Genomic DNA, 12848 nt, shown 5'->3' with positions numbered 1-12848 from the left:
TGAATAAGTTTTTATATAATGTAACTGATGAGAATTATTTTGGGCAAGTTTGTTAGTTCTTCACCTTACATCTTTGCAAATGTTACAAAAATGTCAAATGTTCATTTAAAAAAAGCTCAAAGCAACACTTCCATAATTAAATTTAGGGTATTTTTACGTACAAATTATTTACTACTATTTTGTACTCACACAGAACCTGTCATCCAAAGAACTTTATAAAAGTTATGCACCCCCATTTTACAGATGGGAAACTGAAGCACAGAGACTTGGCAACAGAATCAAGGTCTCCTGATTCTCAGACCTCTTCTCTAGAAGAACTACACCATACTTTTAAAACAGCAGGATATTAAGATAAAGGTCTTTTGTTGCATAAGCCTTTATGTACAAAAAATATATATACCCAAAGCATAGCATTATATTGATCTAGTTTCCATTTCAGTACTTACATAGTCCTCAACACCTGAGTACCCAAGGATCGCTTACTATTGTCCACTTACTGCCCTTCAAATTATCTGATAATATTATTTTAGGACTTTCAGAGGTTGGTACTACTGGCAGGGAAACAAGAAATGGATTGGGGTGTTTATTTCCTGGAAATCTGCAAGGCAACTACTTGAATCATAAGACTTTTATTTTTGTACCCATAACAGAGTGACTAGCAACTAGTGCAAGTGTTAGCAGCGGCAGCAGCATTCATTAACCCTTTTTATCAAAAGAGCCCTAAATGCTTTACAAACTATATTACTTCTCCCTCCACTGCAAATGTCGCCATCTCTGACACTGAACAGCAGCCATTTAACAGCAGATAGCAAAAGTGGACAACAGTTCAGCCCACAAAGTAAACCTTTTTCAATTGAAATTGAGAGAAATTTGGCAAGATTATGGAATAGTCCACAGACCACAAAAATGAAGCGAGGATTTGGTCTTCCCTTCTCTTTACGAGCTCTTTTTATAAAAAATTATTAAAACAGTTTGGTCCTTACAGTTCTGTTAAATCATTTTCAATATCAGTTCACAGGAAACCATTGCTACCAGCTGTTTTCATCAATAGATCAATGTTTCCCAATAGGCAGATATTCGAAGGATCCACACAGTGATTATTAGGATTCCTGAATCTGAGGCGGTCTGGGAACACAATTCATAGAAGAGACATAAGAGACTTACTGTATTGGGTTACCTAACTCTCTTGTCAGTATAGGACCATGCTCACTTTATGTCTTCTATTGATGTGCTCATTCTGTGCCTGATCCAAAGCCCACTACAGTCAATGAAAAGACTCCCAAAGGACTTCAATGGGTTTTTAAATAAAGAGGAGACACTGCCACCAGGGTTATACAACTAAAATAAATCAAACAATACAGACATACTATGCCAAGTGACCAGATGAAGATGCAAGTTCAAAAATAGCATGGTTTGATTTTTTTTTTTGTTTTATCAAGATTTGTTTCTATGGTGAATTATTGCTAGAAAACTTTCTAAATGGATGGATTTGAAGTGAGTATTTGGTGCCAGAGGAAATGGCAGGGGTATAAAGGACAGCATGCAAATGCCAAAAAATAAATGAAAAGAAAATATGAATGGAGCAGTTGAGCAGGAGGCTTGAGTAGAGTGAAGGAGTAAAAAGAAAAGTGCAAAGATCTGATAAAAGCGGAATTGTCCAGAACTGAAATCTCCTTTGTGTACATGTAACTGAAGGCTGGTTTTACATTTCTCAAGGATGATGTTTCTACCACTTTCCTTGGGATACTGCACTACAAAGGGAAATTGTCCTAATATTCAGCTTAATACTTAGCCTTAGTTGTCCTTGTCTTAGTTTTATTTAGAGCTGAAACAATGAAAAAAATGTGTTCACAGAAATTTTAGCACAAAAATGTGTCCACTTTTCCAACCAGCTCTAGTTGTATCTCCTTATTTCTAGTCATATATTTCTCATCTCTTTAGTAGCTTTCCTAAGGCTACATTATCCCACACCTACTTTCCACTGAAAATTATATGTGCTTGTTAGGTCTTCACAGTTTTCTGTCCTCCTTACCACATACGGGTTGATTTTCTGTATCCACGTATTCTGTCCCTTTTCTCTTCTTTTTTGGTTTAGAGTTTCTTCCTCCCCCCTCCTACCACCCAATAGAGGGTGATAGTAATAGCATTCGTGACATTAGCTGGAAGGTTTCTGCTATTGATCATTATTATTATGTGGTATACAACCCTCAAATGGGCAGGCTGATTATTGTTCAGGACTATATGCTATACTTGTGAGGGAAGGAACTAGCTTAGCAGCAGCTACATCAAAAAAATCACTGCAGAATGCCTGAAGACAAGATTTGTCCACCAGTCGAACAGTTGTACATCTGATTTGGCCCACAGAGTAATTGACCAGAGAAAGAAATCAAACCTGGGTTTCAGACACAAAGGAACAGAGCCCTGCCTCTAGACCAAGAGCTTTACTTTTTTCAACACAACAATATATTTTCTTTAGGCAACAATACATCTCCTATAGCCATTAAGCTCAATTTAACTAAGTATAACATATCCAGGAGATTTGGCTATTGGATGCTTTAGGCTCCTAATTTGCCCTAGTTTAATACCTTAATAGTACACTGTTTGTTCTACTAACGTAATTTCAGAATTATTTTCACTTCTTACAATTTTTCAGTTGAACAAGAAAATGCATTTCCGGGGTAAAACATGCATCTTACTAAAATTAACAGTTAATGGAGATATAACTACATTCATTTGTCTCTGGTAAAAAACACAGATCACCTTCTACTTTTAATTTTCTTAACCCTAAAGCCACCATATAATAGAACTGGGTCCTTACTTTTCTCTACTGATATCACAGTCTGCATACTAGTGAACAAGACAACTTCATTATTGCAACTTTTTTTAAAGCCAAAAAAATAAACACAAGATATTGCTTTTTGTGGGGTAGAGCAATGTAAAAGGATAAATACGATGAAGTTTAATTTAAAAGGATGTTGATTTTTTGGAGTCATATTTAGAATATGAGCACTTTAGTATGGTGGTTAACTAAAGCAAGGCACTAATTATGCCCTTGCTAGGAAAGGCAGTATTAGATTTAGTGAGTGTACACTGAGAACGAACAGCAGATTTATAGGTTGCTGAGTGCTTTTGACCTCTGAACATAGTCATCTGAAAATGTAAATGGGGGAGAGACTTACAAAAACGTAAAAGTAACTGGCCAGAGGCAAATAAATCAATCACTCTGTTTCTAATCCAGTTTGCTTCCAAAAGAGAATTTTCAGTGGCATGATGATTTATCAAAAACAGATTCAGAAACAGTAATTTACCTAATTTCTTTTCAAATCACTAAGCCCCAGTACTTTAGAACTTTGAGGATGTGCTGACCATTCCAGGGAAGGCTTGACATATCTTCCTCACAACTAACCCGCACAGATCTGCCTTAATTTCCAGCTGTTCTTCTGAAGGTGAACAGAGCGGTGGTTTTTTTATTAAATTGGGTTATGCCTTTTTATTTATGTGTCTTTATGATGTGTAAGGAGGACTTGAATTTTTTTTTTCCCTGCTCGTTGATTTACCGTAGAAATTTCAGGACTGTCCTATTTTACTGTAGAACTATTTAGAGGCATCAGATATACAATGAAAGGTTTAAGGTATGTCTATACGTACAGCGCTGCAGTGGCACAGCTGTACCGATACAGCTGCACCGCTGCAGCGTGTCTGGTGAAGACACTCAACGAGAGATCTCCCGTCAGCATTAAAAAAAAACCAAAAACCCACTTCTGCGAGCAGCACAAGCTATGTCAGCGGGAGAAGTTCTCTTGCTGACATAGCGCTGTGCACACGAGCGCTTATGTTGGTGTAACTTGTCGCTCAGGGGAGTGGAATATTCACACCCCGAGCAACATAAATGTTGCCAACATAGACTGCAATGTAGACATAGCCTTTAACGAAGGGGCAGAGAGGTGCTGAAACACCCTTTCTACCAAGGTTTGTTAGCCAATGAAATGAAATAGGTGTTAATGAAGGCAAAACAAAAAGCGTTCAACTAAAAATCCCTTCGTCTCTCAATTGTTCAGCTATTACTCATCTATTATGTCATATTTCATTATATTCTCCATCTGCTATTGTTCCCCTGAATATTCTGAATCCAACACATTCTGAATTTCCAATGTAAAAACAGAGGAAAAAAAAAATCTATCAGGCCTTCTTTATAAAAATCATTAACACCAAAGAAAGATAGTCTTCTGAATAATACATGGACTGGAAATTAACAGATTCAGACTCATTATTAGTATTATTGATATTGTAGTAGTAACTACAAGCCACAGTCATGGACCAGGCTGACTCCATTGTGCTAGGCACTGTACAAACAAGACAAAAGCATTCCTGTCCCACAGAGGTTACAATCATAAGTAATTCAAATCCTGGCTTGGTCTCAAACTTCCAGCGTGATCTTGGGCAAATTACTTAGTTTCTCTGTACCTCAGTTCCCAATTGGTATAATGAATTATCTCGCACTCCCTTTCTAATTTTCTATTTAGAGTGTAAACTATTTGAGGCAGGGACTTTATTATATATTTTTACATTATTTGGCCCTGATCTCTGCTGGGGTCTCCATGTATTATCATAACGCAAATAAGTAGCAAGTTTAATATGGTAGAATTACTTTAAAACAGACAGGCATACTGCAGCATAAAAAACTTCTAAACAGGTCAAAATTAACAGCAGCATAAGTTCTTTTGTTATTAAGATTATATTACATGTACATAATTATAGTGTGTTTTGGACATATCTTATAAAAGAAAAGCTACGTTTTAATACTGCCTCTTAATGTTAATCACCACACAGTTATTTATTTGCAACAACAGCACTTAGAAGCCCAGTTATGCACCAGAGTCCTATTGTGCTACGCACTGTACAAACACAAACCAGAGTCCCCGTCCCAATGAATTTACAATTTAGATAAGGTATTATGGTGCCTCCATGTGGTTTATCCTTATGTCTTATTCTCCAGTCTGTGTGTGGGTTGTTTGTTGGTTTGTATGGGGAGGAGTCATTTTATTTTACTGTTTTGCTGCAATTATTTTACAATCAGATTGACCAGTAGTTGATACATCACTTAATAAGATAGGACTATAGTTGTTAAATAATTTTGTAGATTTTTAGTGTTCTCCTTTTAAACAAAACTATAAGTAAAAGATATATTCAAAACCATTGAGGTTTTAAACAGAATAAACTCCAGGCAAGTGAACAAACCTTCAATAATTTTTGTATTTGCTTATTAAATTTAAAAACTAATTAACCTTAAAAAATATATTTTAAAAAATAATTAAAAAACAGATGCCGTATTTGACTAAGGAAATGTAATTCACATCATTTAAAAAAAAAAACTGAAATGGTCCAACAGTAACTCTAGGCTTAACTGGCCTTTATAGTCCTCTAGATTTGTTTTACATTCAGTTTCTCAACATACAATTTGATTCTAAATGCACTACAAACATGCACTTTAAACTAACACTGTTAGAGCTTCTGCCTAAAGTGAAATGTCAAGGCAATGTGATAATAAAAATATAAAAGCTACCAACCCCCAAGCTATTCAAATTTCAATCCTGTGTCACCACTTCATTGGAGAAGTTAAACAGATATGAACAAAGGCCACTCAATGAAGATTGTCTCCTTCTCTATCACATTCTTTCAGGGAGATGGAGGATTCGATCTTGGAACCCTTAAAAGTTCCAAAAGAGCCAAAGGGGATAACAACATACGGACTACTTGTACGAGTAAGCTTTTCCAGGATCAGACCCAAAATCTGGCACAACTACATATTCTAAATATGACATTTATACATTTCAGAGGATTGGAACAAAACTGTATAGCCTTTAATATACTTTCTGTTCACTTTAAACTGAAACAAATAGATCACCAAATATAATTAATAGTTACTTTATAATTTCTCTTAAATTTTTTGTTGAAAAAAGTTTCAAAACCACTTGTTCTTTTAAAGTATGCTTTATCTCCAGAAATGCCATACTTAATATAATTTTCTTCAAATTAGATATTCACAGTACTGTACAAATGGAAACTTCTGAGTTATTGTGCTATTATATATACTTTCAAAATTAGCAGCCCATTAACTCTCACAATTAAGAGATTATGATCAGCAACTCTTATTTTATTACCTTGTACCAGAGTCATTTTTAGCCTAAGATAAAATTCAAGGCTGCTACGATTTCACAGAATTGATTTGAATGTAAATCCTTCCCACACTGTCAGATGTCACTAAATGAATATTTACAAAAATTAATATTGTGCTATTATATTAAATAGACTCCTGTCATGGAGTAGAAAATAGTATCGATCAAAATTTTAAAATACTTGAAAAACATGCTGCAAATATATACGTTTTTCTATTTCAGATATTGCTAAGTTAGTCTTCATTGTATTAAAAATATAATAGGTAAGTCTGCACATGTATATTACTTCGAGGTATCAAACTTAATAAAATTTATTTTTTTTCCTATTACACAAACTATTCTATTCATGTGATAATCAAACATGTCTAATCTCAAAGAACAAAGAATGGCTATAAGTTATTAATTTAAGAGAGAATTGTTGCTTTACTTTTACTGGCTGATCCAACACATTCTCATTTAAATAAAAACAGGATTCCTGGCAGCTGAAGCTTAATACAACTTCTTTAATTCTGTTCATAACATTTATGTTTAAACACAAAACAGGACCACTCACTCCTGTTCTGATACCAGTTTTAGCCCACAGCATATTTTACAACATTTAAGAACAACCGACTGCAGTATGGGCTTTTAAGGAAAACTATAACATAACCTTAACCATAGCAACAAACCGCAACCTGATTATGCAGTGTTTTACAACTTTAATCACAAAATATGAAAAATGTGCTAAGTAGACAGCACTCAAATAGCTAGAATTAGACTTGCCACATGCCTTAGGCACTTGGCTCATGGTGTCATTTCATGTTATTTGGTTTCATATACATTTTGAACTGTTTTATGCAATTATGGGAGACTAATGAAAGATTATATCTTGTTAAATAGTATCAATATCAGTATCAGCAAATTTGTAGAAGTCTTGTAATCATCAAATAGTAAGAAATAGTGAAGAAACTGAATTTTTAGAAAACAGAAATCTTCACTAGAAAACCTTTCTTGAAAAAGAAACTACTCGCCTAACAACTAAAGTGTTATTTTAATTAAAGGGAAAAAATTACTTTAAGTGAAACTTAGAGACTTATAAGATGTAAGGACATTAAAAGTGTTTACAACCTGCTTTAAGAATTAGAAGAAATATTAATTAATATTATTCTTAATTCTATTAATATTAAATATTTTAGAAATATTCTACAATATTCTACAATAAATATTTTAAATACTCTACAATAAAATTACATTAATCAAGATGGAGACTTTTAAAAACTATGACAATCACCTTGCTTGCTGCAAGTAGCACAAATTTCATTTTTAGTACGATAGTTCTTAGTGAAGTAGGCTCAGAATAGCCAGCTTAAAAGTTTTTTGAAGACTTAAGTTTCAAAACACTTTTCCAGTGTTTTCATGATAAGTGATTCTTTCCTTTAAAACTGTCAGATAGAATGAGCAAACTGTACATAGTGTTTTTAAAATTACATTTTACCCACCTTACTTAACCCAAGACAGATTGTATGTCAAGATGAGGTGTACATTGTGAGTATATCAGAGTGCCAGCTCTGCTATAGGTAAGGTTAAACAGAAGGAGTTTCTCAAAGGACCACTTTTAAGCGATCTAAAATCTGCATGCATGTTTATTCAGATGCCTTGAAATTTGGCGTCCGTAGCGCTAGTAATCCAAATTGGAGAAAGGGGTTCTCATGATACAGACTTCCCAAAAAACAGCATTTCTTAAGATTGATAGTTTCTAACTTTTTTTTTTGGCCCACACTTTGGAGTCAATCCATGGCTCTCACTAAGCCCCAAGTGTTCTCAATCTTTTAACATCTACCCAGCTAGTGCTTGGCACCCACTGCCCCGTGGGGAAGCAATATTAAAAAAGGGAGGCTTGAACCTATCTGGAGGGCTAACGCTCATGTACCAAATGGATTGCACTGGGCATGTGCAGAAACACAAGCCAAGAGACTCGCAAGACAGTCGGTTTTCACATAACATGAGTGGCTCACGGGGACATGCTGTGGCCATTAAACCAGAACTATAACCAGGCACTACGTTTGAAACCCACCCTTGGCAGAAATCCAGAAGTGAAATGTAGGCATGTTGCTACAAGAAGCTTCTGTCCAAAGGTTGTTGGGGAGGGTGGGGGCAGAATCTGAGTACAAAATTCAGAATGTGCTCAAAACTATTTTTGAAAATAAAAAAAAATTACACATGAAAATGCTTGCTGGGAGGGAAGGAGGAATTAGTGTCGCAGAGGAGTCAGGAGGAAACCAGGAGAGAGTATGGGGCTGCAACAGCTGGGTAATAGGGAGGAGTAGGATAAACAAAGATGGCAGCTCAGGTCAGTCAGAGAGGTTGGGACTAAGGAGAGTGGGGGGAAGGCAGAGGAAACACAGGATTGGGGGAGGGGAGGCCTGTCAGCCCCAAATTCTCCATTCTTATGTGTGCGCACACCAGGATTTGTGGATCCCTATCCCTCTGGGGGTGTTTGAGCTCCTCACCCTGCCTCCTGAGGTGAACCAGGATGCAGGGGAGGGGCTCCTGAAAACAACACATTTAAACCTTGAGAACCAGGAAAAACAAAGTTAAGGTACATGCCACCACCATGTGGAGCGGAGAGATTAGCTGGAGTGGGGCAGGACTCGGTGTGCCAGGGGCACGGCTGGGGAGGGCAGGCTGAAGAGGAGGAATCCTGCTGGAGGGTGTGGTGGGAGTGTGGAGCCAAGCTCAGCATTCAGTTGTGGCTATCTAACCAAAGAAGCATGCATCCCCTAGAAGACTGCTGCCTGTGATATGTTTACGTAGCAAGAAGCACCTTATTACATGCTAGTTGCTTCTACAGTGCTAACTACGGGTGTAACGATACTGCCTTTGGTGGGACACTTCTGAATTCTGGTCTACACTACAGGGTTAGTTTGAATTCAGCCACGTTACGTAGATTTTAAAATGAATGCATCTACATAACCAACCCTGTTCTGTTGACCTAAAGGGCTCTTAAAATTGACTTCTGTACTCCTCCCTGGAGAGGGGAGTAGTGCTAAAATCGACCTTGCTGGGTCGAATTTGGGGTAGTGCGGACACAAATCTACGGTATTGGCCTCCAGGAACTATCCCAGAGTGCTCCAATGTGACCACTCTGGACAGCGCTTTCAACTCCGATGCACTAGCCACGTACACAGGAAAAGCCCCGGGAATTTTGAATTTCATTTCCTGTTTGGCCAGCGTGGCAAGCTCAACAGCACAGGTGACAATTTAGTCCCCCCAGAATCGCAAACGAGCTCTAGCATGGACCAAAAGGGAGACACTGAATCTGATTGCTGTATGGGGAGAAGAATCTGTACAGTCCAAACTCCAATCCAAAAGAAGAAATGAAAATATATATGCCAAAATCGCACAGGGCATGATGGACAGAGGCTCCAACAGGGACACACAGCAGTGCCGCGTGAAAGCTAAGGAGCTCAAGCAAGCCTACCAAAAGACAAAGGAGGCAAACGGTCACTCCAGGTCAGAGCCCTATACATGCCACTTCTATGATCAGCTGCATGCCATTCTAGGGGGGGACCCTACCACTACCCCACCACTGTCCATGGATACCTGCAAGGGGGTAGTCTCACGCAACAGGGAGGAGGATTTTGTGGATGAGGAAGAGGAGAGGAGAAGAATGCGCAGCAGGCAAGTGGTGAATCCATTCTCCCCAGCAGCCAGGGGCTTTTCATCACCCTGGAGCCAATACCCTTCCAAGGCAGGACACCCAACTCTGAAGCTGGAGAAGGCACCTCTGGTGAGTGCACATTTGTAACTACAGTACAGGGTTTAAAAGCAATAGTGTTTAATGTTTGATTTGCCCTGAAGAATTCGGATGCATTCGCAGCCAGTACAGCTACTGGAAAAGTCTGTTAACGTGTCTGGGGATGAAGCGGGAATCCTCCAGTGAAGATCTCCTGGAGGTACTCTGAAAGCCTCCGCAGAAGATTTCTGAGGAGGGCTGCCTTATTTCATCCTCTATAGTAGGACACTCTACCATGCCAAGCCAGTAGCAAGTACTCTGGAAGTATTGCAGCACAAAGCATGGCAGCGAATGGTCCTGGGTTTTGGTCGCATTCATATATATCTTTCTGTGTTAGCCTCAGGAGAGTGATATCATTCATGGTCACCTGGTTGAAATAGGGGAATTTTTGTAAGGGAACAGTAAAAGGACCCTGTTCATGCTATGTTGTTTGCACTTGGCTAAAAGGTATCATCCCGGAGAATAGCCACGCGGCGGGGTGGGGAGAGGTGTGTGCTGCACATCCACCTGAAAACTGCAGCCCCTCCTTCTAAATGTGAAACCCAACCAGCATTGCTTGCTATGGGAAAGGATGGCGCTGCAGTTTGAAACGATTCCCACGTGTTATGAAGGCGTAAGACGTCAACCCCGCGTACCAAAAGGCTTACCATGGCTGCCTGGAAACCGAATTCTGTTGCCCAGCTGTTTGTGATGTGTCACCATACCGGCAGGCGCTCAATATAAAAGGCAAAATGCGACCTTGTACCTAAAGCACATGTGCCGTCTGCTGTGAATTGCTTGATTCACTGTGAAAGAGTCTCCCTTTTGTTCTCAGCAATGACATGTTTCAGAGTAGCAGCCGTGTTAGTCTGTATTCGCAAAAAAGAAAAGGAGTACTTGTGGCACCTTAGAGACTAACAAATTTATTTGAGCATAAGCTTTCGTGAGCTACAGCTCACTTCATTGGATTCATTCAGTGGAACCACTGAATGCATCCAATGAAGTGAGCTGTAGCTCACGAAAGCTTATGCTCAAATAAATTTGTTTCTCTAAGGTGCCACAAGTACTCCTGTTCTCAGCAATATATCATTTTAAATTTTACTCTCCCTTTTTATCTCCTCCAAGGTGCAAATGTTTTTATGTTCCCCCATCATCTCCGTCCCTGAGGTTATCGCAGATTAGAAGGCGAAAAAACTGCACTCGCAATGACATGTTTTCTGAGCTCATGCAGTCCCCCTGCACTGATAGGGCACAGCTTAATGCATGGAGGCATTCAGTGGCAGAGGCCAGGAAAGCATTAAGTGAGCACAAAGAGCAGAGGCAGGAGGCAATGTGGAGGCTAATGGGGGAGCAAACTGACATGATGAAGCGTCTGTTCGAGCTACAGGAAAGCCAACAAGAGCACAGCCCACCACTGCATCTATTGTATAACTGCCTGCCCTCCTCCCCAAGTTCCATATCCTCCTCACCCAGACGCCCAAGAAAGCGAGGGAGGGGGGGGTTCCCCCCCCGGGCACCCAGCCACTCCACTCCAGAGGATGGCCCAAGCAACAGAAGGCTGTCATTCAAACAGTTTTGATTTGTAGTGTGGCTACAATAAGCCATGTGGCCTTTTACTTTCCTCCTCCCGCACCCCACCGCACCCAGGCTACCTTGTCAGTTATCTCACTTTTGTTTTAATTAATAAAAAAAGAATGCATGGTTTCAAAACAATAGTGACTTTATTTCCTTTGCCAGCTGTGATCAAAGGGGGGAGGGTGGTTGGTTTTCAGGGAATTAAAATCAAAGGGGGCGGGTTTGCAGCAAGGAGGAACACATACAACAGTCACACTGTAGCCTGGCCAGTCAGATTTTGAAAACCAGTTTCATCTCTGATGCGCAGCGCGCCTAGCTGTGCTCTGCGAATCGTCCTGGTGTCTGGCTGCTCAAAATCAACCGCCAGGCAATTTGTCTCAACCTCCCAAACTGACATAAACGTCTTCCCCTTACTCTCACAAATATTATGGAGTACACAGCAAGCAGCAATAATAATGGGAATGTTGGTTGTGCTGAGGTCTAACCTAGTCAGCAAACAGCACCAGCGACCCTTTAAACGTCCAAAGGCACATTCTACCACCATTCTGCACTTGCTCAGCCTATAGTTGAACTGCTCCTTACTACTGTCCAGGCTGCCTGTGTACGGCTTCATGAGCCATGGCAGGAAGGGGTAGGCTGGGTCCCCAAAGATAACTATAGGCATTTCAACATCCCCAACAGTTATTTTCTGGTCTGGGAAGAAAGTCCCTTGCTGCAGCTGTTGAAACAGACCAGAGTTCCTGAAGATGCAAGAGTCATGTACCTTTCCCAGCCATCCCACATTTTTGTTGGCGAAATGTCCCTTGTGATCCACCAGCCCTTGCAGCACCATTGAGAAGTACCCCTGGTGGTTTAAGTACTGGTTGGCAAGGTGGTCTGGTGCCAAGATAGGGATATGCGTGCCGTCTATCAGCCCACCACAGTTAGGGAACCACATTGCAGCAAAGCCATCCATTAGGACCTGCACATTTCCCAGAGTCACTACCATTGATAACAGAACGTCAGTGATTGCATTGGCTACTTGGATCACAGCAGTCCCCACGGTAGTCTTGCCCACTCCAAATTGATTCCCAACTGACCGGTAGCAGTCAGGCGTTGAAAGCTTCCACAGGGCTATCGCCACTCGCTTCTCAGCTGTCAGGGCAGCTCTCATCTTGGTATTCCTGCACTTTAGGGTGGGGGAAAGCAACTCAAAGTTCAAGGAAAGTGGCCTTACGCATGCGAAAGTTTCGCAGCCACTGTGAATCATCCCATACCTGCAACACTATGAGGTCCCACCAGTCTGTGCTTGTTTGCCGGGCCCAGAATCAGCGTTCCACTGTATCAACCAGCCCCACTGCCAC

The 12848-nt window shown here is 40.0% G+C and overlaps 1 protein-coding gene across 2 annotated transcripts in view; it reads right to left on the bottom strand.

The window, feature by feature from the left end:
* RFC1 (replication factor C subunit 1) overlaps positions 1-12848 on the bottom strand; it is an 82619-nt gene that overhangs the window by 29044 nt on the left and 40727 nt on the right. The gene's annotated exons all lie outside the window — the stretch shown is intronic.

This window comes from Eretmochelys imbricata, chromosome 4 (assembly GCF_965152235.1).
Source record: "Eretmochelys imbricata isolate rEreImb1 chromosome 4, rEreImb1.hap1, whole genome shotgun sequence".
NCBI lineage: Eukaryota > Metazoa > Chordata > Testudines > Cheloniidae > Eretmochelys > Eretmochelys imbricata.
Note: the sequence above shows the minus strand (reverse complement) of the source record. Positions and strands in the feature narration are given on the sequence as shown.